This window comes from Spermophilus citellus, assembly GCF_964194105.1.
Source record: "Spermophilus citellus genome assembly, chromosome: 12".
In the NCBI taxonomy this organism is placed as follows: domain Eukaryota; kingdom Metazoa; phylum Chordata; class Mammalia; order Rodentia; family Sciuridae; genus Spermophilus; species Spermophilus citellus.
The window spans coordinates 2,491,470-2,500,882 of NC_138198.1; positions in this window are offsets into that span (position 1 = coordinate 2,491,470).

Genomic DNA, 9,413 nt, shown 5'->3' on the forward strand with positions numbered 1-9,413 from the left:
CGCCCAACGTCAACAGGTCAGATGGCTACCCAGCGTCCCTACAGATTCCTCCTACCTCTCAGCCTGACCTTCTTCTTCCACCCCATTGTCCACATCCCCGGGAAACTGTTTCTCCAAAACCCCTGGTGAGTTCCCCACTTACCTTGGCTGTTGGCTCTACCTGGGAGACTCTTGCCCCAGAAACCCACGTGACTGTCTCATTCACTTAGCTTCTAGCTTTTGCTCAAATATCTTCCTTTTTTTTTTTTTTTTTTTTTTTGATCCTACTCACTAAGATCCTTCAGAACATGGACTGCCTTCGGGGGTGTCTGTTCCCCGCTGTGTCCGGGTGTCTCACCTGGTACCTGCATGGAGCAGATGGTGCAGCCAGACTCACTGAGTGAGTGAGCAAACACACCACGCAGCCCACCGTATCAGCAACCGCCAGAGAGGAGCTCGGAACTCTTCCTATTCAGGCTGTAACTCTGTCAATGAGCATTCAGCAAATGCTTGTACCTCACTGTACAGGTAACTGGGCTGAGGTGTTGTCCTAACTCAGCTGGAGCAGGACGGGACCCTGCCTTCCATCTCTGCGATCAGCTTCCCAGGGGAGAATCTTGCTGGACCCGTGACGGATACTGTACAAATACCAAATGATGGTCAGTCTTCAGAAGACTCATCCAGAAGGTCCAGGAACTTAGAATCTTCACTGTTCTACTCTCTTTTTCCCTAGTTACTAGGGAATTAGGGATGTTGAGGGAGAACTGGTGAGAGGATTTCTATCTGCTTATATTAGAATTTGAAAAAAAAAAAAAAGGAATTCGCCTCATTTTTGTGACAATCTTAGTTGAGTGCCATATCAGACCTGGAGGCTGGGATTGTGGTGAAATCAGCCCAAATTTCAGTGACTTAGCACAAGCAGGGCTTGCTTTGCATGCACCCCAAGCGGCCCTGGTATCTCTCTGCATGTGAGAAGCCCAAGCCACATGGAGAGGCCCCACAAGGTCTCCTGCAGCTTACAGCCAACAGGCTGCACCAATGGCTTCCATAGGTGGGCGCCATATTGGATGTCCATGCCAGCCAAACACTCAGGTGACTCCAACATTCAGAATGAAATCACATGAGAAACACTTCTAGAACCATCCAGCCGAGCCCAGCCAACCTAGGAAGCCATGATAGACAGCAATCCATTGCTGGTTAAGTTTCAGTTGATCATGTAGCAGGAGCCTGGGTGGAAGACGGACCACTGCATTTAGCTATGTTAAGTCCACTGTTGACCTGGGAAGGGGGGAAATCACATCACCCTGATTGGAATAGAACCAAAGAATGGGAGGAGAAATAAAAACAGGAAGCCATCAAGGAGTCTTGCTCTGAAGGGGAGCAGAGAGATGAGATAGCAACTAGAAGGGATTAAATGGAAGGGACTTTTTTTCAAAATAGGAGACTTTTAAATTCATTCTGACTGATCCATAATACTTGTACATATTGATAAGGTAACGTGATACTTTGATTCAGGTATATATTGGGAACGATCAAGTCAGAGTGATCAATCATCATGTTAAACTTTTAGCCTATCTTTACGGTAAGTCAATTCAGAATTCTTTCTTCTAACCACTTTGCGATAAGCAGTGCACTGTTGTTAGGTACACCCTGCTGGGCCCAGAGCCTCCAGACCTCTTTCTCCTGCTAACTGTAACCCGACACCCACTAACCACCCTTCTCCCCGTCACCCCCGCGGTCCCCAGTCTCTGGGAAGCACCACCCGATTCTGGATTTCTGTGAAATACAACTTTTGCACTTCCACGTGTGAGATCCCATGATGCGCGTCTCTCTGAACCTGGCACAGTAGGCATGCTCTGGTCACTTCATGGAACAGTGTCCCCAGGTCGATCCATGTTGTCCCAGATGACAGGAATCTGTGCTTTTTTGTGGCTTGGTAGTTTCCATGGTGTTCCCGCAACCCGTTTTCTACCTCCATTCATCTCCTGATGGACACTTGGGTGGATGCCATACCCCGAACCTTGAGAAGAGGATCGCAGCGAACTCAGGAGTGCGGGCCTCCTTCAGCACGTGGACTTCAGGTTCCTCAGACGATACCCAGCGGCGGGAGATCATGGCGACGTGTCCCTGAGCTGAAAGAAAGACTCGGCAGAGACGGGAAAACGGACGACGCCAGAGAGAAGGGGAAAGTTCTGGAGTGAGCCTAGGAATATGGAAACTCGTAGGCGCTCTGGCCATCTCTGGGGCCAGTGATGGCTCAAGTCTAATGACAAAGCCTGTCCTCGTCCCAACGGGGCCAAGAACTCAACCCCAGGAGAGGACAGTGACCTGCTCCGGGGCAGATGGGTGGCTCCTGGGTGTGGAGGGAGCTGGGGTGACGTCCCACTGGACGCCTGTGTTTTTCTCCAGAGAAAATGTGGGTCATTTCCAGTTGACAAAAAGGAGGGGAAGGAGAGAGGGGCATTTGAGGCGGGGGGGGGGATGATATAGAAACCCCAGAGTGGGAAACGGGGACCGGAGGGAACTGAGGCTGTCCTGAAGACCGTGCTCCTCATCCTGGGGCCTGTGGGCCACCAGGCAGCTGAATGACCTTGGTGAACCAGGCTCTCCATGCAACAAACGATTATTGTATGTTACGATTCATTTGGGCTTTATATACTAAGAAATGTAACCTGGGCTTAAACCACATGGAACTTTATTTCTCTCTCACTTGAAGACATCAACGCTTTTAAAAGCCATCCAGCGGGCCGGAGCTCTGATAAACAGTCTGGCAACTTCGACATGACAGGCCTCGCTCTAAATTCTATTCTCTCATTCTTAGCATTTTGCCTACTTTCTTGGGCTTCCAAATGGCAGCCAGAGTTCCAGCCATCACATCTGCACTCCAGGTCAAACTTCTTTTAAAAAGACGTACCAAACTCAGCTTTTATCCTCCCAAGATTTGCTGCACTTAAATAGGCTCGGGAGACTCTCGGCCACTGGCCTCTCATCTCTTTTCATAACACACTGGCTGCCAGAGTTGTCTCTGGGGAGGTGGCAGGATTCGACATCACCTCTATGGCTGACATCACAGAAGACGGTCGCAGTTCTGGTGTCCACGTATCTGATGCTTCTCTCCGTACCTGGGCTCAGGGTTGGAGTGATACGACCAGGAAGGAAAGGAGCGGGCAGATGAGTATCTCCCGTGCCAGGTTTTCACCAGTGAGAGTCTTCACACAGGACACTGGCAGATGTGCAGCTGTCCCTGCCCCCTGCCCCAGACACACTGCTCCTTCTCCCTCATGGTCCCTTTTGCCTTGCTCTTGGTCTCCTGGGCTCCCACTTCCTGATAAAGCCTCCATACCTAATCCTCGCCTCAGTCTTCCAACCCAGTGGCTCCATGCTGTTGGACTTCCCAGCCTCCAGAACTGTGAGCCCAGTGAACCTTTATTCTCTACAAATTACTCAGCCTCAGGTACTTTGTCACAACAACAGAAAACCGACTAAGACAGAAAGAGAAAACGGATGTTGCGGTAGACAACCAGCAATCTGGGCCCTGGGTGCCTACAAAGGGGAAGACACAGGTTCACTGAATTGGAATGCCTCCTAGACATTTTTAAAAAATTGAAAGGAGTCTTTAAGACACTTCGATATGTGAGACCAGAAGCTCTACCTTGGCAGCATCCTTGATGAAGAGTGCTAAAGCAGGTCTTCCTGGTAGCCCTGGTGATTTCCAGTGAAGGACACAGAGCTGTAAAGAGACACAGCTCCACGCCCAGACTGGGAGGGACACATTTCCAAGGAAACCATCAGGCACTGATTCCTCCTATTTGCAGGCAGTTAGCCCACGCAGGTATCGATCTCTGTAGAAGGCGGGGCCGTGCCAAGCAGCCCTGCACGTCAGTCAGATGCACAGTAATGGGAAGAGTCTGGCCTTACAGGAACAGGGCAGACAGCCCCAGCTCTTAGAGAGGATGGAATGTCCTGATAAAGAGCCAGGGAAACACATTTAGTAGAAGGAAGGAGAAAGAGATCTAAGCAATTACCTGGCATCCCCATTTTTAAATTTTTTTTTTTTTTTATTTTTTGCTGTTGACTTAATCACACGCCATTTTCAGAAAAACTGTCAACCTTCCGGAGAGGACCCAGGTTTCAAGGACAAGATGCTTCTGGATTTTCTGTCCTCCTGAAAATGAGATCTCAGAGAACCTGGTGGAAATCAGAGAGTGGGGGAGGGGATAGGCATCTCTCTCCAAGCCACCGCCCACGTCACTCCAGTTAGTTCAGCAAGGGACTGTCTCCAGGACGGACTCCTGTCCCCAACTTACAGACGAGGAACCGAGGCTCAGGGACCGCAGAGGTCGCTCAGGCCAGCAAGTCACACAAAGGCACCGTTTTGACCCTCTGTAGGGCATCCAAGGACATTCCCTTTTCTACTGGAGATATCGGCTTGATCCAAAACGGACCCATAGGAATCCATCCTTTCCAGAAGGGACCACTGGCCCGTCTTCCTGTGGGGCTCCTGGAAGAATCTGCCTGTGAGGAAGTTCAAGGTCCAGCTTCAGGACAGGCAGGACCTGTCTCTTCCTGTTGTCTCGAGACCGTTCTCCTCTCCTCCCCAACACCAGGAAAATGGCCAACGTGGAGCATCCTGAGTCTGAAAATCCAAGCATCTTAAAGGCTCCAAAATCTGAGAGTTGTTTGAGAACCTCCAATGGAAAATTCCACACCTGGCCTCGTGAGACAGAGGCTATGACTGGATGAGGGTCCCCCAAAGACCTGTGAGCTGAAGGCTTGGTCCTCAGACCATGGTGCTTTGGGAGGAGTGGAACCTTCAGGAGGTGGAATCTACTGGAACGGAGTGAAGCCATTGAGGGGACAAGCCCTTGAGGGGGACTGTGGAGCTCCTGTCCCTTTCTCCTCCTCTCTCTCTTTGCTTCTCTGCTGTCATGAAGTGAGCAGGTTGCTCCACCATGTCCCCCCACCCCCCAAGATGGATTGCCTTACCACAGGCCCAAGACAACAGGGCCAACTGATCATGGACTGGAACTTCTGAAACTGGGAGCCAAAATAAAACTTTCCTGTTCTTTAAGCTGATTGTCTCCAGCATTTTGTCACAGTGGCGGAAAGCTAACACCATGGGTTTCAGTCAAAATGCAGGTGCTCTAAAATCATCTTATACAGTTACCTTCAGGCTATTTGTATAAGGTACAGAAAACATAAATGAATTTTGTGTTTGGATTTAGGTCCCATCCACCAAGACATCTTACTACATTTATGCAAATATTCCAAAAACCCAAAATATCCAAGAGACGACCGGTTCCAAACATTTTGGATCAGGAATCGTCAACTTGTGTAGGGTGTTCCTCACCACAACTTTGCTATCTGAAGCAAAAATGAAGTGAATTTGGGTCCCGAGAAAAACATCTAAGTATATACTGAATAAATGCCCTGGGTATATATACTCCAAGAAAGGAGAAAAGAAATTTCTGTCCAGAGAGATTTCACCAGGTGCCAAGCAGGGTACTAGGCAGGGGGAACGTGAGATGCACCAGAGGGAGTCCTTGAATCAGAGAGCTCAAGGGGGTGGACATGCCAAGGACATGGAATCACCATGACCAGAGTCCTGTCTTCTCTGAGGCCATTTGGGGACATGGCACAGAGGGGTCTGTGCACCTGAAATGCCACATGCTGCTCACACATCTTTCTGCCTTCCTCAGTGCCATCTGATCCACAGAGCACCCCAGCCCTCCCGCTGTGGCCAGCAGAAGACCCACTTATGGGACGTTAAAATGAACCCACTAGGTCACACATCCGTAGCAGGACTGGAACGTCCCCCTCAATCTTCTGTTTCCAGATCTAGCCGTCGTCCCATGTCATCACTGCCGCTTCCTGAGTTCTAGGTCTCGTTACTAAGCAACGGTTACTAGGTCAGAAAACGGCTCCCTTGTTCTTGCCTCTGTGCCATTTATGTACACCCAGCACAGCCAGCTCCTTGGAAACTGTACACGCGTGTGGCCACAGGTGACATCAGCATCCTCTGCTGGTCACCGAGACTTCGCGGCTACATCACTCCTGCTTGAGAGGAATCCTGTGTCACTAAACTGAAGAGGGAAGTGTGATGTCCCAGGGTCCCAGCAAAGCAAGCCTGGCTCCAAGGGACAATAATTTGCAGCATTCAGAGCAAACCTTCGATGACCTCTGCCTTCTGACATCTTTTTTGGGGGGGCGGTGGGGGCGGTGGTAATAAAATAGGAAGGTGTCACATTTGCATATGGCGACTCTGAACTAGAAGCCAAGGAACATCATCAGTCTCTCATTAACTGTGAGACGGGACAGAAGAAACCACACACAGAGAGAGAAGAACAGACCTTTGTCTTCATCGTCTTGGGGACTTGCCCAGAGCGAGTGTGGTGGCTTCACCCACCTGTGCTGGCCTGTCACCACACTTTCCTCATCCCCAGCCCCTGGGGGCCACCTGGCACTGATGGGGCTGCCTGAAGACTGTGTCTGGGTCTCCTTCCTGGGGAACCGTGGCTAAGGAAGGATGAGGGAATCACAGGAGGCCCCCAAAACTGCAGTCTTCAAAAGTGACCTGGAACAGAATGAGAAGATGGCAGAGGCAGGCCCTCCAGGGACCGAGGAGTGGCCTGGGGTGGCACGGCCCTCGGACAATCACACGCTGCTCGGAGGTGGACAGGTGGCACCCATCCAACCCTCAGGGGCAGGAGAAGCCCCCAGGCCTGGACGTGTTGAAATGTTCCACCGTGTGGGGGAGGCAGCGGACGGGGCAGGAGTGACCCACACTCCCCACATCACAGAAAAGATGGAGCCACACAGAGGGTGGCCTGTTGGGTAAGAGGAAGGGGCCAGGTTTTGAAATGCTACTGCAACTTCAGTGTAACTCCCTCTAGCAAAGCTCAAAGGAGAGAAGAAGGAGCTGTAGGAGCCACAAATGAACCAAAGGTTCAAACAGGAACCAAAACTGTGCCCTGGACGCGGGTGGGTGGTGCAGGCTGCGACCGTGGGCCCAGGGAACTGAGCCCCAGCAACTGCCTGGGAGAATAAAAGGGTTCTCCGGGCACTTCCCTCCCCCCCCCCCCCGCCTTGAGAAATAAGGCTACAGAGGATTCCAGCTGCCAGCCCAGGGAAGCACCAAGCCATCCCACCATCTGCCTGGGGCTCTGAACAGGAGGGAAAAAGCCTTCCCACGAGAAATCCAAACCTCAAGCTGGGCCACATGCATGTCAGAGTTCCAAATCTGCACGATTAATGTGGTCAGGGCCTCGTGAGCCAAGAAATGAACGTGAAAACTCGTCTCGAATGGGAGCAACCCCAGGGCCCCCCAGCAAAAGACAAACAAAGGCACTTTGTGGGAACGTTTTCGCAACCCAGGACACATGTGCGGCCCCCCCCCCCATTGGCTCAGACCGGGTCTCCCACCTCCCGTTGCCACTTCCTGTTGAAAGTCTGTGAAGCATGACAATTTCTATCCCTCCATCTCCCACGGAAGGGAACAGGGCTCCTGAGGAAGGAAGCACTGGGTCTGTGCAGCAGGGGTCCGACCCGAGCCACTCCTCACGTCTGAGAGCCACGGAGACGCTAAAACTCCTAGGGTCATGGTGAAAGGAATCAGAGCCTCAGAAGGGACAATAGGGGTGACAGTAAAGATAGTAAGGGCAATGGATTAAAACATGAGAAGCTATTTAAATCCCTGAGTACATAATGGTAGTTAAAAAAAAACTCATTGAAGAAATTAATATGATTTTGAAAAATGGTAAATAAATCATCAAATATTTATCCTTCCTTTTCTATATAAATCTCCCACTGGGTATCAAATACTTCTTTATAGAAGTATCCCAGCTAGTAAATGATAAAAGGAGCCAGGAACGGTGGTGCACACCTGTAAACCCAGCAGCTGAGATAGGAGGATCATGTGTTCAAAGCCAGCCTCAGCAATGGTAAGGTGCTAAGCAACTCAGTGAGACTCTGTCTCTAAATAAAATACAAAATAGGGCTGGGGATGTGGCTCAGTGCGAATTATGTAAAGCAGCTGACTTGATTTGCAAAAACGAGAGATAAAGAGGTAAGAGTGGGTGCTATTAATCTTAAAAGAATGATGATATATAGCAAATTTTCCACCTTGAGAATTTTATTTGAATTGCCATTTGAACCATTGATAAAACAAAAATAATAACCCCACAACCAATTGGGATTTGCAAAGGAGGCACAGCTGGTTCAGGATTTGAAAAATCCATTGCAGTAATCCACCACACCCACAGACTGAAGAAAAAAAGTCATATGATCAACTGATGCAGGAAAGTTATTTTTAATAACGTACCTATTCAGGATTATTTTTAAAAAATAGCAAAATAAGAATAGAGGAAAACTTCCTGAACTTGGTAAAGAATGTGTTTTAAAAATACCTAGAATTAAGATCATAGCTAATCAAAAACTGGACACTTTGTCCCTAAGATAGGAAAAGAGAGAGAAGTCCACGCTCCCCAGTACAATCCAACCTGCCCCGGAAACCCTGGCCAGCATGGTGGGTCAAGAAAAGGAAGTGAAAGGAAAAAATAAAACTGTCTCTATTCACAGATAACATGATTATCTATGAAGAAAATCTGAAACCATCAATAAAAAGTTCTTAGAATTAAAATTAAGCACAGAGCCAAGTTGCAGGATGTGAAAGCTAATGCAGAAAGTTGTATCAAACATGGACCCTACACCCTTCACAATCACTTTCCTGCCTACTAGCAATGAGCAACCGGAGTTTGAAATCCAAAACATAATACCATTTACAATAGCACCAAGAAGTAAAAGATTTAGGCCTAAAACTAATTTTCAAAAAGCACAGGATCCATGTGCAAAAAAAAAAAAAAAAAATGACCAACTATGAGGGAGGAGATCAAAAACAATCGCAAACACTCAATAACATTCTTCCGATATCAATTCTTCCCAGTTCCATTCAATGAAATCCCAATAAAACCTCAGCAAGCTGTTCTCTGATCCTAAAAGTTTATATGGAAAGACAAAATTCCTAGAATAGCCGAGGCAACACTAAGGAACGGGTAAAGGTGGAGGAGAGGGAAATGGAGAAGAGAAAGGACTTCAGCGGACTCACGCCCCCTGGGAGTGTCATGCTATTCTACCAGGATCAAGTCAGCATAGAAGTGGGATGACAGCACAAAACCAAGGTCACAGAACAGAATAAAAAGAAACGGACCAAGATAAACATCCTGGCCTCAGATCTCAAAGTGACTCAGTGGAGAAATGAGTCTTTCTTAATTAACTTTTTATTGGTGCATTATAATTACAGTAGTCGGATTCACTGTGACATATTCGAACGTGCACATAACATGATTTGGTCAATTTCATTCCCCAGTGCTTCCTGTCTCCCTCCCTCACCGTGAGTCCCCTAACTCGACTCCAGTGGTCTCCTGCTGATTTCTTGA